The sequence below is a fragment of the Tenrec ecaudatus genome, unplaced genomic scaffold (genome assembly GCF_050624435.1).
Source record: "Tenrec ecaudatus isolate mTenEca1 unplaced genomic scaffold, mTenEca1.hap1 Scaffold_535, whole genome shotgun sequence".
NCBI lineage: Eukaryota > Metazoa > Chordata > Mammalia > Afrosoricida > Tenrecidae > Tenrec > Tenrec ecaudatus.
Genome location: NW_027459450.1, coordinates 1114921 through 1129325, shown reverse-complemented (window position 1 = coordinate 1129325; position 14405 = coordinate 1114921).

Below are 14405 nucleotides of genomic sequence, written 5' to 3'. Positions count from 1 at the left end.
CTTGGACTATCTAGGTTTGCTAACGGGCACTTGGATTATGTAGGTTAACTAGCGGGCACTTGGACTATGTAGGTTAACTAGCGGTCACGTGGACTGTCTAGGTTACCTAGCGGGCACTTGGATTATCTAGGTTAACGAACGGGCACTTGGATTATGTAGGTTACCTAGCCGCCACTTGGACTATCTAGGTTGCCAAACAGGCACTTGGACTATCTAGTTTCCCTAGCGGGCACTTGTACTATCTAGGTTACTTAGCTGGCACTTGGACTATGTAGGTCAACTACTGGGCCCTTGGACTATCTAGGTTAGCTAAAGGGCACTTGGACTATCTAGGTTACCAACGGGCACTTGGATTATGTAGATTCCCTAGCGGGCACTTAGACTATGGAGGTTTCCTTGCGGTCATTTGGAGTATGTAGGTTACCTAGCGAGCACTTGGACTATGTAGGTTCTCTAACGGGCACTTGGACTATGTAGGTTCCCTAGTGGTCACGTGGACTATGTAGGCTCCCTAGAAGGCACTTGGAGTATGTAGGTTACCTATCGGGCACTTTGACTATGTAGGTTAACTAGCGGGCACTTGGACTATCCAGGTTACAAAGCGGGCACTTGGACAATGTAGGTTACCAAACGGGCACTTGGACTATCTAGGTTAACGAACGGACACTTGGACTATGTAGGTTAGCTAACAGGCACTTGGACTATCTAGGTTACCTAGCAGGCACTTGGAATATGTAGGTTACCTAGCGGACAATTGGACGATCTAAGTTAACTAGCGGGCACTTGGACTATCTAGGTTAACTAGCAGGCCCTTGGACTATGTAGTTTCCCTAGCGGGCATTTGGATTATTTAGGTTACCTAGCGGGCACTTGGACTATCTAGGTTACCAGGGGGAACTTGGACTATGTAGGTTACCTAGCGGGCACATGGACTATGTAGGTTACCTAGCGAGCACTTGGACTATGTAGGTTCCCTAACGGGCACTTGGACTATGTAGGTTCCCTAGCGGTCACGTGGACTATGTTGGCTCCCTAGAAGTCACTTGGACTATGTAGGTTAACTATCGGGCACTTTGACTATGTAGGTTAACTAGCGGGCACTTGGACTATCTAGGTTACGAAGCGGGCACTTGGACTGTGTAGGTTACCAAAAGGGCACTTGGACTATCTAGGTTAACGACCGGACACTTGTACTATGTAGGTAACCTAGCGGGCACTTGGACTGTCTAGGTAACATAGCGGGCCCTTGGACTATCTAGGTTACCTAGCGGGCACTTGGATGATGTAAGTTCCCTAGCCAGCACTAAGACTATTGGTTCCCTAACGGGCACTTGGACTATGTAGTTTCCATAGCGGGCACTTGGACTTTGTAGGTTCTTTATCGGGCACTTCAACTATATAGGTTCCTATCGGGCACATGGACTATGTAGGTTAACTAGCGGGCAGGTGGACTATCAAGGTTACCTAGCGGGCACTTGGTCTATGTACATACCCTAGCGGGCACTAGGACTATGTATGTCCCCTAGAGGGCACTTGGACTATCTGGGTTAACTAAAGGGCACTAGGACTATCTAGTTTAACTAGCGGGTACTTGGTCTATCTAGGTTACCTAGCGGGCACTTGGACTATGTAGGACACCTAGCGGTCCCTTGGATTATGTAGGTTAAATAGCGGGCACTTGGACTATGTAGGGTAACTAGCGGGCACTTGGACTGTCTAGGTTACCTAGCGGGCACTTGGATTATCTAGGTTAACGAACGGGCACTTGGATTATGTAGGTTACCTAGCCGCCACTTGGACTATCTAGGTTGCCAAACAGGCACTTGGACTATCTAGGTTCCCTAGCGGGCACTTGTACTATCTAGGTTACTTAGCTGGCACTTGGACTATGTAGGTCAAATAGCGGGCCCTTGGACTATCTAGGTTAGCTAACGGGCACTTGGACTATCTAGGTTACCTAACGGGCACTTGGATTATGTAGGTTCCCTAGAGGGCACTTAGACTATGTAGGTTTCCTTGCAGGCATTTGGACTATGTAGGTTACCTAGCGAGCACTTGGACGATGAAGGTTCCCTAACGGGTTCTTGGACTATATAGGTTCCCTAGAAGGCACTTGGACTATGTAGGTTACCTATCGGGCACTTTGACTATGTAGGTTAACTAGCGGGCAGTTGGACTATCCAGGTTACGAGGCGGGCACTTGGACTATCTAGGTTAACGAACGGACACTTGGACTATGTAGGTAACCTAGCGGGCACTTGGACTGCCTAGATTACATAGCGGGCATCTAGACTCTCTAGGTAAACGAACGGGCACTAGGATGATGTAGGTTAGCTAACAGACACTTGGACTATCTAGGTTACCTAGCAGGCATTTGGACTATGTATATTACCTAGCGGACACTTGACAGATCTAGGTTAACTAGCGGGCACTTGGACTATCTAGGTTAACAAGCGGGCCCTTGGACAATCTAGGTTTACTAGCGGGCACTTTGACTATCTAGGTTAACTAGTGAGCACTTGGACTATGTAGTTTCCCTAGCGGGCATTTGGATTATTTAGGTTACCTAGCGGCCACTTGGACTATGTAGGTTACCTAGGGGGCACTTGGACTATCTAGGTTACCTGGCGGGCACTTGGACTATGTAGGTTAATTAGAAGGCACTTGGACTATCAAGGTTACTTTGCGGACCCTTGGACTATGTAGGTTACCAGCGGGCACTTGGACTATCTAGGTTAACGAACGTGCACTTGCACTATGTATGTAACCTAGCAGGCACTTGGACTGTCTAGATTACCTAGCGGGCACTTGGACTATCTAGGTTAACGAAAGGGCACTTGGACTATGTAGGTTAACTAGCAGACACTTCGATTATCTAGGTTAGCTAACGGGCAATTGGACTATCTAGGTTACCTAGCGCGCACTAGGACTATGTAGGTTACCTAGCGGGCACTTGGACTATCTAGGTTACCTAGCAGGCACTTTGACTATCTAGGTTAACTAACGGGCACTTGGACTATGTAGGTTGCCTAGCGAGCACTTAGACTATGTAGGTTCCCTAGCGGGCACTTGGAGTATATAGGTTCCCTAGCGGGTACTTGGAATGTCTAGGTTACCTAGCGGGCACTTGGACTATGTCGGTTAACTAGTGGGCACTTGGAATATCTAGTTTAAATAGCGGGCCCTTGGTCTATGTAGGTTAACTAGCAGGCCCTTGGACTATGTAAGTGAACTAGAGGGCACTTGGACGATCCTGGTTAACTAGCGGGCACTTGGACTATCTAGGTTTACTAGCGGGCACTTGGACTATCTAGGGTAACTAGCGGGCAGTTGGACTATGTAGGTTCCCTAGCGGACATTTGGACTATATAGGTTACCTAACGAGCACTTGGACTATGTAGGTTACCTAACGGTCACTTGGACTATCTAGGTTAACTAGCGGACACATGGATTATCTAGGTTAACTAACAGGCTTTGGACTATGTATGTTCCAGAGCGGACAATTGGACTATGTAGGTTCCCTAGCGGGTACTTGGACTATCTAGGTTCCCTAAAGGGCACTTGGACTATGTAGGTTAACTAGCGGACAATTGGACGATCTAGGTTAACTAGCGGGTACTTGGACTATCTAGCTTAACTAGCGGTCCCTTGGACTACATGGGTTAACTAGCGGACACTTGCACTATGTAGGTTACCTAGCGGGCACTTGGACTATCTAGGTTAACTAGCGGGCACTTGGACTATGTAGGTTAACTAGCGGACACTTGCACTATGTAGGTTACATAGCAGGCACTTGGACTATGTAGGATAACTAGCAGACCCTTGGACTATCTAGGTAACCTAGCAGGCACTTGGACTATGTAGGTTAACTAGCGGGCACTTGCACTCTCTAGGTTACCTAGCGGGCTCTTGGACTATGTACCTTCCCTAGCGGGCACTTGGACTATTTATGTAAACTAGCGGGCCCTTGGACTATCTAGGTTACCTAGATAGCACTTGGACTATCTAGGTTCCCTAGCGGGCACTTGGACTATCTAGGTTAACGAACGGACACTTGGACTAAGTAGGATCCCTATGGGACATTTGTACTACTTAGGTTAACTAGCGGGCACTTGGACTATCTAGGTTTACTAGCGGGCACTTCGACTATGTAGGTTCCCTAGTGGGCATTTGGACTATATAGGTTACCTAACGAGCACTTGGACTATGTAGGTTACCTAACGGGCACTTGGACTATCTAGGCTAACTAGCGGGCACTTGGATTATCTAGGTTAACTAACAGGCACTTGGACTATGTATGTTCCAGAGCGGGCAATTGGACTACGTAGGTTACCTAGCGGGCACTTGGACTATCTAGGTTTCCTAGCAGGAACTTGGACTATGTACATACCCTAGCGCACACTTGGACTATCTAGGTTACCTAGCGGGCACTTGGACTACGTACGTCCCCTAGTGGGCACTTGGACTATCTAGGTTAACTAACGGGCAATAGGACTATCTAGGTTAACTAGCGTGCAGTTGGACTATCTAGGTTACCTAGCAGCACTTGGATTATAAAGGATCCCTAGCGGGCACTTGGATTATCTAGGTTACTTAGCGGGCACTTGCACTATGTAGGTTAACTAGCGGACACTTGCACGATCTAGGTTAACTAGCGGGCCCTTGCACTATGTAGGTTAACTAGCGGGCCCTTGGAATATATAGGTTACCTCGATAGCACTTGGATTATCTAGGTTCCCTAGCGGGCACTTGGACTATCTAGGTTAACGAACGGGCACTTGGATTAAGTAGGATCCCTATGGGACACTTGTACTACTTAGGTTAACTAGCGGGCACTTTGATTATCTAGGTTAACTAGCGGGCACTTGGACTATCTAGGTCAACTCGCGGGCCCTTGTACTATGTAGGTTACTAGCGGCACTTGGACAATCTAGGTTAACTAGCGGACCTTGGACTATGTAGGTTAACTAGCAGGCCCTTTGACTATGTAGGTTTCCTAGCGGGCAGTTGGACTATCTAGGTTTCCTAGCAGGCACTTGGACTATGTACATACCCTAGCGTGCACTAGGACTATCTAGGTTGCCTAGCGGGCACTTGGACTACGTACGTCCCCTAGTGGGCACTTGGACTATATAGGTTAACTAACGGGCAATAGGACTATCTAGATTAACTAGCGGGCAGTTGGACTATCTAGGTTACCTAGCAGGCACTTGGACTATGTAGGTTCCCTAGCGGGTACTTGGAATGTCTAGGTTACCTAGCGGGCACTTGGACTATGTAGGTTAACGAACGGGCACTAGGACTATGTAGGTAACCTAGTGGTCACTTGGACTGTCTAGGTTACCTAGCGGGCACTTGCACTATGTCGGTTAACTAGTGGGCACTTGGAATATCTAGTTTAACTAGCGGGCCCTTGGTCTATGTAGGTTAACTAGCAGGCCCTTGGACTATGTAAGTTAACTAGAGGGCACTTGGACGATCATGGTCAACTAGCGGGCACTTGGACTATCTAGGTTTACTAGCGGGCACTTGGACTATCTAGGTTAACTAGCGGGCACTTGGACTATGTAGGTTCCCTAGCGGGCATTTGGACTATATAGGTTACCTAACGAGCACTTGGACTATGTAGGTTACCTAACGGTCACTTGGACTATCTAGGTTAACTAGCGGGCACTTAGATTATCTAGGTTAACTAACAGGCACTTGGACTATGTATGTTCCAGAGCGGACAATTGGACTATGTAGGTTCCCTAGCGGGTACTTGGACTATCTAGGTTCCCTAAAGGGCACTTGGACTATGTAGGTTAACTAGCGGACAATTGGACGATCTAGGTTAACTAGCGGGTACTTGGACTATCTAGGTTAACTAGCGGTCCCTTGGACTACGTAGGTTAACTAGCGGACACTTGCACTATATAGGTTACCTAGCGGGCACTTGGACTATCTAGGTTAACTAGCGGGCACTTGGACTATGTAAGTTACCTAGTGGGCACTTGGACTATGTAGTTTACCTAGCAGGCACTTGGACTATGTAGGTTAACTAGCGGGCACTTGGACTATCTAGGTAACCTAGCAGGCACTTGGACTATGTATGTTAACTAGCGGGCACTTGCACTCTCTAGGTTACCTAGCGGGCACTTGGAATATGTACCTTCCCTAGCAGGCACTTGGACTATCTATGTTAACTAGCGGGCACTTGGACTATGTAGGTTACCCAACGGACACTTTTACTATGTAGGTTACCTAGCAGGCACTTGGACTATGTAGGTTACCTAGAGGACACTTGGATGATCTTGGTTAACAAGTGGGCCCTTGGACTATGTAGGTTAACTAGCCGGCACTTGGACGATCTAGGTTAACTAGCGGGTACTTGGAAGATCTAGGTTAACCAGCGGGCACTTGGACTATCAAAGTTAACAAGCGAGCCCTTGGACCATGTAGGTTAACTAGCGGGCCCTTGGACTATATAGGTTACCTCGATAGCACTTGGACTATCTAGGTTCCCTAGCGGGCACTTGGACTATCTAGCTTAACGAACGGGCACTTGGATTAAGTAGGATCCCTATGGGACATTTGTACTACTTAGGTTAACTAGCGGGCACTTTGACTATCTAGGTTAACTAACGGGCACTTGGACTATCTAGGTCAACTCGCGGGCCCTTGTACTATGTAGGTTACTAGCGGGCACTTGGACTATCTAGGTTAACTAGCGGACCTTGGACTATGTAGGTTAACTAGCGGGCCCTTGGACTATGTAGGTTAACTAGCGGGCACTTGGAATATCTAGGTTTCCTAGCAGGCACTTGGACTATGTATATACCCTAGCGTGCACTAGGACTATCTAGGTTACCCAGCGGGCACTTGGACTACGTACGTCCCCTAGTGGGCACTTGGACTATCTAGGTTAACTAGCGGGCAATAGGACTATCTAGGTTAACTAGCGGGCAGTTGGACTATCTAGGTTACCTAGCAGGCACTTGGATTGTGAAGAATCCCTAGCGGGCACTTGGACTATCTAGGTTACTTAGCGGGCACTTGGACTATGTAGGTTAACTAGCGGACACTTGCACGATCTAGGTTAACTAGCGGGCCCTTGCACTGTGTAGGTTAACTAGCGGGCCCATGGATTATGTAGGTTTACTAGGGGGCACTAGGACTATCTAGGTTAACTAGCGGTCACTTGGACTATGTAGTTTCCCTAGCGGATATTTGGACTATTTAGGTTACCTAGCGGGCACTTGGACTATGTAGGTTACCTAGCAGGCACTTTGACTATCTAGGTTAACTAACGGGCACATGGACTATGTAGGTTGCCTAGCGGGCACTTGGACTATGTAGGATCCCTAGCGGGCACTTGGACTATGTAGGTTAACTTGCGGACACTTGCACTGTCTATGTTACCTAGCGGGCAATTGGATTATCTAGGTTAACGAAAGGGCACTTGGACTATGTAGGTTACCTATCCGCCACTTGGACTATCTAGGTTAGCTAACAGGCACTTGTACTATCTAGGTACACTAGCGAGCACTTGGACTATCTAGGTTCCCTAGAGGGCACTTGGACTATCTAGTTTAACGAACGGGTACTTGGATTAAGTTGGATCCCTATGGGACATTTGTACTACTTAGGTTAACTAGCGGGCACTTTGATTATCTAGGTTAACTAGCGGGCACTTGGACTATCTAGGTCAACTCGCGGGCCCTTGTACTATGTAGGTTACTAGCGGCACTTGGACAATCTAGGTTAACTAGCGGACCTTGGACTATGTAGGTTAACTAGCAGGCCCTTTGACTATGTAGGTTTCCTAGCGGGCAGTTGGACTATCTAGGTTTCCTAGCAGGCACTTGGACTATGTACATACCCTAGCGTGCACTAGGACTATCTAGGTTACCTAGCGGGCACTTGGACTACGTACGTCCCCTAGTGGGCACTTGGACTATCTAGGTTAACTAACGGGCAATAGGACTATCTAGGTTAACTAGCGGGCAGTTGGACTATCTAGGTTACCTAGCAGGCACTTGGACTATGTAGGTTCCCTAGCGGGTACTTGGAATGTCTAGGTTACCTAGCGGGCACTTAGACTATGTAGGTTAACGAACGGGCACTTGGACTATGTAGGTAACGTAGTGGTCACTTGGACTGTCTAGGTTACCTAGCGGGCACTTGGACTATGTAGGTTAACTAGTGGGCACTTGGACTATCTAGTTTAACTAGCGGGCCCTTGTTCTATGTAGGTTAACTAGCAGGCCGTTGGACTATGTAAGTTAACTAGAGGGCACTTGGACGATCCTGGTCAACTAGCGGGCACTTGGACTATCTAGGTTTACTAGCGGGCACTTGGACTTTCTAGGTTAACTAGCGGGCACTTGGACTATGTAGGTTCCCTAGCGGGCATTTGGACTATATAGGTTACCTAACGAGCACTTGGACTATGTAGGTTACCTAACGGTCACTTGGACTATCTAGGTTAACTAGCGGGCACTTGGATTAACTAGGTTAACTAACAGGCACTTGGACTATGTATGTTCCAGAGCGGACAATTGGACTATGTAGGTTCCCTAGCGGGTACTTGGACTATCTAGGTTCCCTAAAGGGCACTTGGACTATGTAGGTTAACTAGCGGACAATTGGACGATCTAGGTTAACTAGTGGGTACTTGGACTATCTAGGTTAACTAGCGGTCCCTTGGACTACGTAGGTTAACTAGCGGACACTTGCACTATATAGGTTACCTAGCGGGCACTTGGACTATCTAGGTTAACTAGCGGGCACTTGGACTATGTAAGTTACCTAGTGGGCACTTGGACTATGTAGTTTACCTAGCAGGCACTTGGACTATGTAGGTTAACTAGCGGGCACTTGGACTATCTAGGTTACCTAGCAGGCACTTGGACTATGTAGGTTAACTAGCGGGCACTTGCACTCTCTAGGTTACCTAGCGGGCACTTGGAATATGTACCTTCCCTAGCAGGCACTTGGACTATCTATATTAACTAGCGGGCACTTGGACTATGTAGGTTACCCAACGGACACTTTTACTATGTAGGTTACCTAGCAGGCACTTGGACTATGTAGGTTAACTTGCGGACACATGCACTGTCTATGTTACCTAGCGGGCAATTGGATTATCTAGGTTAACGAAAGGGCACTTGGACTATGTAGGTTACCTATCCTCCACTTGGACTATCTAGGTTAGCTAACAGGCACTTGTACTATCTAGGTACACTAGCGAGCACTTGGACTATCTAGGTTCCCTAGAGGGCACTTGGACTATCTAGGTTAACGAACGGGCACTTGGATTAAGTTGGATCCCTATGGGACATTTGTACTACTTAGGTTAACTAGCGGGCACTTTGATTATCTAGGTTAACTAGCGGGCACTTGGACTATCTAGGTCAAGTCGCGGGCCCTTGTACTATGTAGGTTACTAGCGGCACTTGGACAATCTAGGTTCACTAGCGGACCTTGGACTATGTAGGTTAACTAGCGGGCCCTTTGACTATGTAGGTTTCCTAGCGGGCAGTTGGACTATCTAGGTTTCCTAGCAGGCAATTGGACTATGTACATACCCTAGCGTGCAATAGGACTATCTAGGTTACCTAGCGGGCACTTGGACTACGTACGTCCCCTAGTGGGCACTTGGACTATCTAGGTTAACTAACGGGCAATAGGACTATCTAGGTTAACTAGCGGGCAGTTGGACTATCTAGGTTACCTAGCAGGCACTTGGACTATGTAGGTTCCCTAGCGGGTACTTGGAATGTCTAGGTTACCTAGCGGGCACTTGGACTATGTAGGTTAACGAACGGGCACTTGGACTATGTAGGTAACGTAGTGGTCACTTGGACTGTCTAGGTTACCTAGCGGGCACTTGGACTATGTAGGTTAACTAGTGGGCACTTGGACTATCTAGTTTAACTAGCGGGCCCTTGTTCTATGTAGGTTAACTAGCAGGCCCTTGGACTATGTAAGTTAACTAGAGGGCACTTGGACGATCCTGGTCAACTAGCGGGCACTTGGACTATCTAGGTTTACTAGCGGGCACTTGGACTTTCTAGGTTAACTAGCGGGCACTTGGACTATGTAGGTTCCCTAGCGGGCATTTGGACTATATAGGTTACCTAACGAGCACTTGGACTATGTAGGTTACCTAACGGTCACTTGGGCTATCTAGGTTAACTAGCGGGCACTTGGATTATCTAGGTTAACTAACAGGCACTTGGACTATGTATGTTCCAGAGCGGACAATTGGACTATGTAGGTTCCCTAGCGGGTACTTGGACTATCTAGGTTCCCTAAAGGGCACTTGGACTATGTAGGTTAACTAGCGGACAATTGGACGATCTAGGTTAACTAGCGGGTACTTGGACTATCTAAGTTCCCTAAAGGGCACTTGGACTATGTAGGTTAACTAGCGGACAATTGGACGATCTAGGTTAACTAGCGGGTACTTGGACTATCTAGGTTAACTAGCGGTCCCTTGGACTACGTAGGTTAACTAGCGGACACTTGCACTATGTAGGTTACCTAGCGGGCACTTGGACTATCTAGGTTAACTAGCGGGCACTTGGACTATGTAAGTAAACTAGCGGACACTTGCACTATGTATGTTACCTAGCAGGCACTTGGACTATGTAGGATAACTAGCAGGCCCTTGGACTATCTAGGTAACCTAGCAGGCACTTGGACTATGTAGGTTAACTAGCGGGCACTTCCACTCTCTAGGTTACCTAGCGGGCACTTGGACTATGTACCTTCCCTAGCAGGCACTTGGACTATCTATGTTAACTAGCGGGCACTTGGACTATGTAGGTTACCCAACGGACACTTTTACTATGTAGGTTACCTAGCGGGCACTTGGACTATGTAGGTTACCTAGAGGACACTTGGATGATCTTGGTTAACAAGTGGGCCCTTGGACTATGTAGGTTAACTAGCCGGCACTTGGACGATCTAGGTTAACTAGCGGGTACTTGGAAGATCTTGGTTAACCAGCGGGCACTTGGACTATCAAAGTTAACAAGCGAGCCCTTGGACCATGTAGGTTAACTAGCGGGCCCTTGGACTATATAGGTTACCTCGATAGCACTTGGACTATCTAGGTTCCCTAGCGGGCACTTGGACTATCTAGCTTAACGAACGGGCACTTGGATTAAGTAGGATCCCTATGGGACATTTGTACTACTTAGGTTAACTAGCAGGCACTTTGACTATCTAGGTTAACTAGCGGGCACTTGGATTATCTAGGTCAACTCGCGGGCCCTTGTACTATGTAGTTTACTAGCGGGCACTTGGACTATCTAGGTTAACTAGCGGACCTTGGTCTATGTAGGTTAACTAGCGGGCCCTTGGACTATGTAGGTTAACTAGCGGGCACTTGGACTATCTAGGTTTCCTAGCAGGCACTTGGACTATGTACAAACCCTAGCGTGCACTAGGACTATCTAGGTTACCCAGCGGGCACTTGGACTACGTACCACCCCTAGTGGGCACTTGGACTATCTAGGTTAACTAACGGGCAATAGGACTATCTAGGTTAACTAGCGGGCAGTTGGATTATCTAGGTTACCTAGCAGGCACTTGGATTATGAAGAATCCCTAGCGGGCACTTGGACTATCTAGGTTACTTAGCGGGCACTTGGACTATGTAGGTTAACTAGCGGACACTTGCACGATCTAGGTTAACTAGCGGGCCCTTGCACTGTGTAGGTTAACTAGCGGGCCCATGGATTATGTAGGTTTACTAGGGGGCACTAGGACTATCTAGGTTAACTAGCGGTCACTTGGACTATGTAGTTTCCCTAGCGGACATTTGGACTATTTAGGTTACCTAGCGGGCACTTGGACTATGTAGGTTACCTAGCAGGCACTTTGACTATCTAGGTTAACTAACGGGCACTTGGACTATGTAGGTTGCCTAGCGGGCACTTGGACTATGTAGGATCCCTAGCGGGCACTTGGACTATGTAGGTTAACTTGCGGATACTTGCACTGTCTATGTTACCTAGCGGGCAATTGGATTATCTAGGTTAACGAAAGGGCACTTGGACTATGTAGGTTACCTATCCGCCACTTTGACTATCTAGGTTAGCTAACAGGCACTTGTACTATCTAGGTACACTAGCGAGCACTTGGACTATCTAGGTTACCTAGCTGGCACTTGGTCTTTGTAGGTCAACTAGCGGGCCCTCGGACTATCTAGGTTAGCTAACGGTCACTTGGACTATGTATGTTCCAGAGCGGGCACTTGGATTATGTAGGTTCCCTAGCGGGCACTTTAACTATGTAGGTTTTCTTGAGGGCATTTGGACTATGTAGGTTACCTAGCGGACACTTGGACGATCTAGGTTAACTAGCGGGCACTTTGACTATGTAGGTTACCTAGCGGGCACTTGGACTACGTAGGTTAAGTTGCGGGCACTTGGACAATATATGTTACCTAGCGGGCACTTGGACTATGTACGCTCCCTAACGGGCACTTGGAGTATGTAGGTTCCCTAGCGGGCACTTGGACTATGTAGGTTCCTCAGCGGGCACTTGGAAGATGTAGGTTCCCTATCGGGCACTTGGACCATGTAGGTTAACTAGCGGGCCCTTGTACTATCTAGGTTACCTAGCGGGCACTTGGATGATGCAGGTTCCCTAGCCAGCACTAAGACTATTGGTTCCCTAACGGGCACTTGATCCATGTAGGTTCCGTAGCGGGCACTTGGACAATGTAGGGTCCCTACCGGGCACTTGGACTATATAGGTTTCTATCGGGCACTTGGACAATGTAGGTTAAATAGCGGGCACATGGACTATCTAGGTTTCCTAGCGGGCACTTGGTCTATGTACATACCCTAGCGGGCACTTGAACTATCTAGGTTACCTAGCAGGCACTTGGACTATGTATGTCCCCTAGAGGGCACTTGGAGTATCTAGGTTAACTAAAGGGCACTAGGACTATCTAGTTTAACTAGCGGGCACTTGGTCTATCTAGGTTACCTAGCGGGCATTTGGACAATATAGGTCAACTAGCGGGCCCTTGGACTATCTAGGTTTGCTAACGGGCACTTGGATTATGTAGGTTAACTAGCGGGCACTTGGACTATGTAGGTTAACTAGCGGGCACTTGGACTGTCTAGGTTACCTAGCGGGCACTTGGAATATCTAGGATAACGAACAGGCACTTGGATTATGTAGGTTACCTAGCCGCCACTTGGACTATCTAGGTTGCCTAACAGGCACTTGGACTATCTAGTTTCCCTAGCAGGCACTTGTACTATCTAGGTTACTTAGCTGGCACTTGGACAATGTAGGTCAACTAGCGGGCCCTTGGACTATCTAGGTTAGCTAAAGGGCACTTGGACTATCTAGGTTACCAACGGGCACTTGGATTATGTAGGTTCCCTAGCGGGCACTTAGACTATGGAGATTTCCTTGCGGGCATTTGGACTATGTAGGTTACCTAGCGAGCACTTGGACCTTGTATGTTCTCTAACGGGCACTTGGACTATGTAGGTTCCCTAGCGGTCACGTGGACTATGTAGGCTCCCTAGAAGGCATTTGGACTATGTAGGTTACCTATCGGGTATTTTGACTATGTAGGTTAACTAGCGGGCACTTGGACTATCCAGGTTACCAAGCGGGCACTTGGACAATGTAGGTTACCAAACGGGCACTTGGACTATCTAGTTTAACGAACGGACACTTGGACTATGTAGGTTAGCTAACAGGCACTTGGACTATCTAGGTTACCTAGCAGGCACTTGGACTATGTAGGTTACCTAGCGGACACTTGGACAATCTAAGTTAACTAGAGGGCACTTGGACTATCTAGGTTAACTAGCAGGCCCTTGGACTATGTAGTTTCCCTAGCGGGCATTTGGATTATTTAGGTTACCTAGCGGGCACTCGGACTATCTAGGTTACCTAGCGGGCACTTAGAGTATGTAGGTTACCTAGCGGGCACAAGGACTATGTAGGTTACCTAGCGAACACATGGACTATGTAGGTTCCCTAACGCGCACTTGGACTATGTAGGTTCCCTAGCGGTCACGTGGACTATGTTGGCTCCCTAGAAGGCACTTGGCCTATGTAAGTTACCTATCGGGCACTTTGACTATGTAGGTTAACTAGCGGACACTTGGACTATCCAGGTTACGAAGCGGACACTTGGACTATGTAGGTTAACAAACGGGCACTTGGATTTTCTAGGTTAATGAACGGACACTTTGACTATGTAGGTAACCTAGCTGGCACTTGGACTGTCTAGGTAACATAGCGGGCACTTGGACTATCTAGGTTAACGAACGGGCACTTGGACTATGTAGGTTAGCTAACAGGCACTTTGACTATCTAGGTTACCTAGCAGGCACTTGGACTATGTAGGTTACCTAGAGGACACTTGGACGATCTAGGTT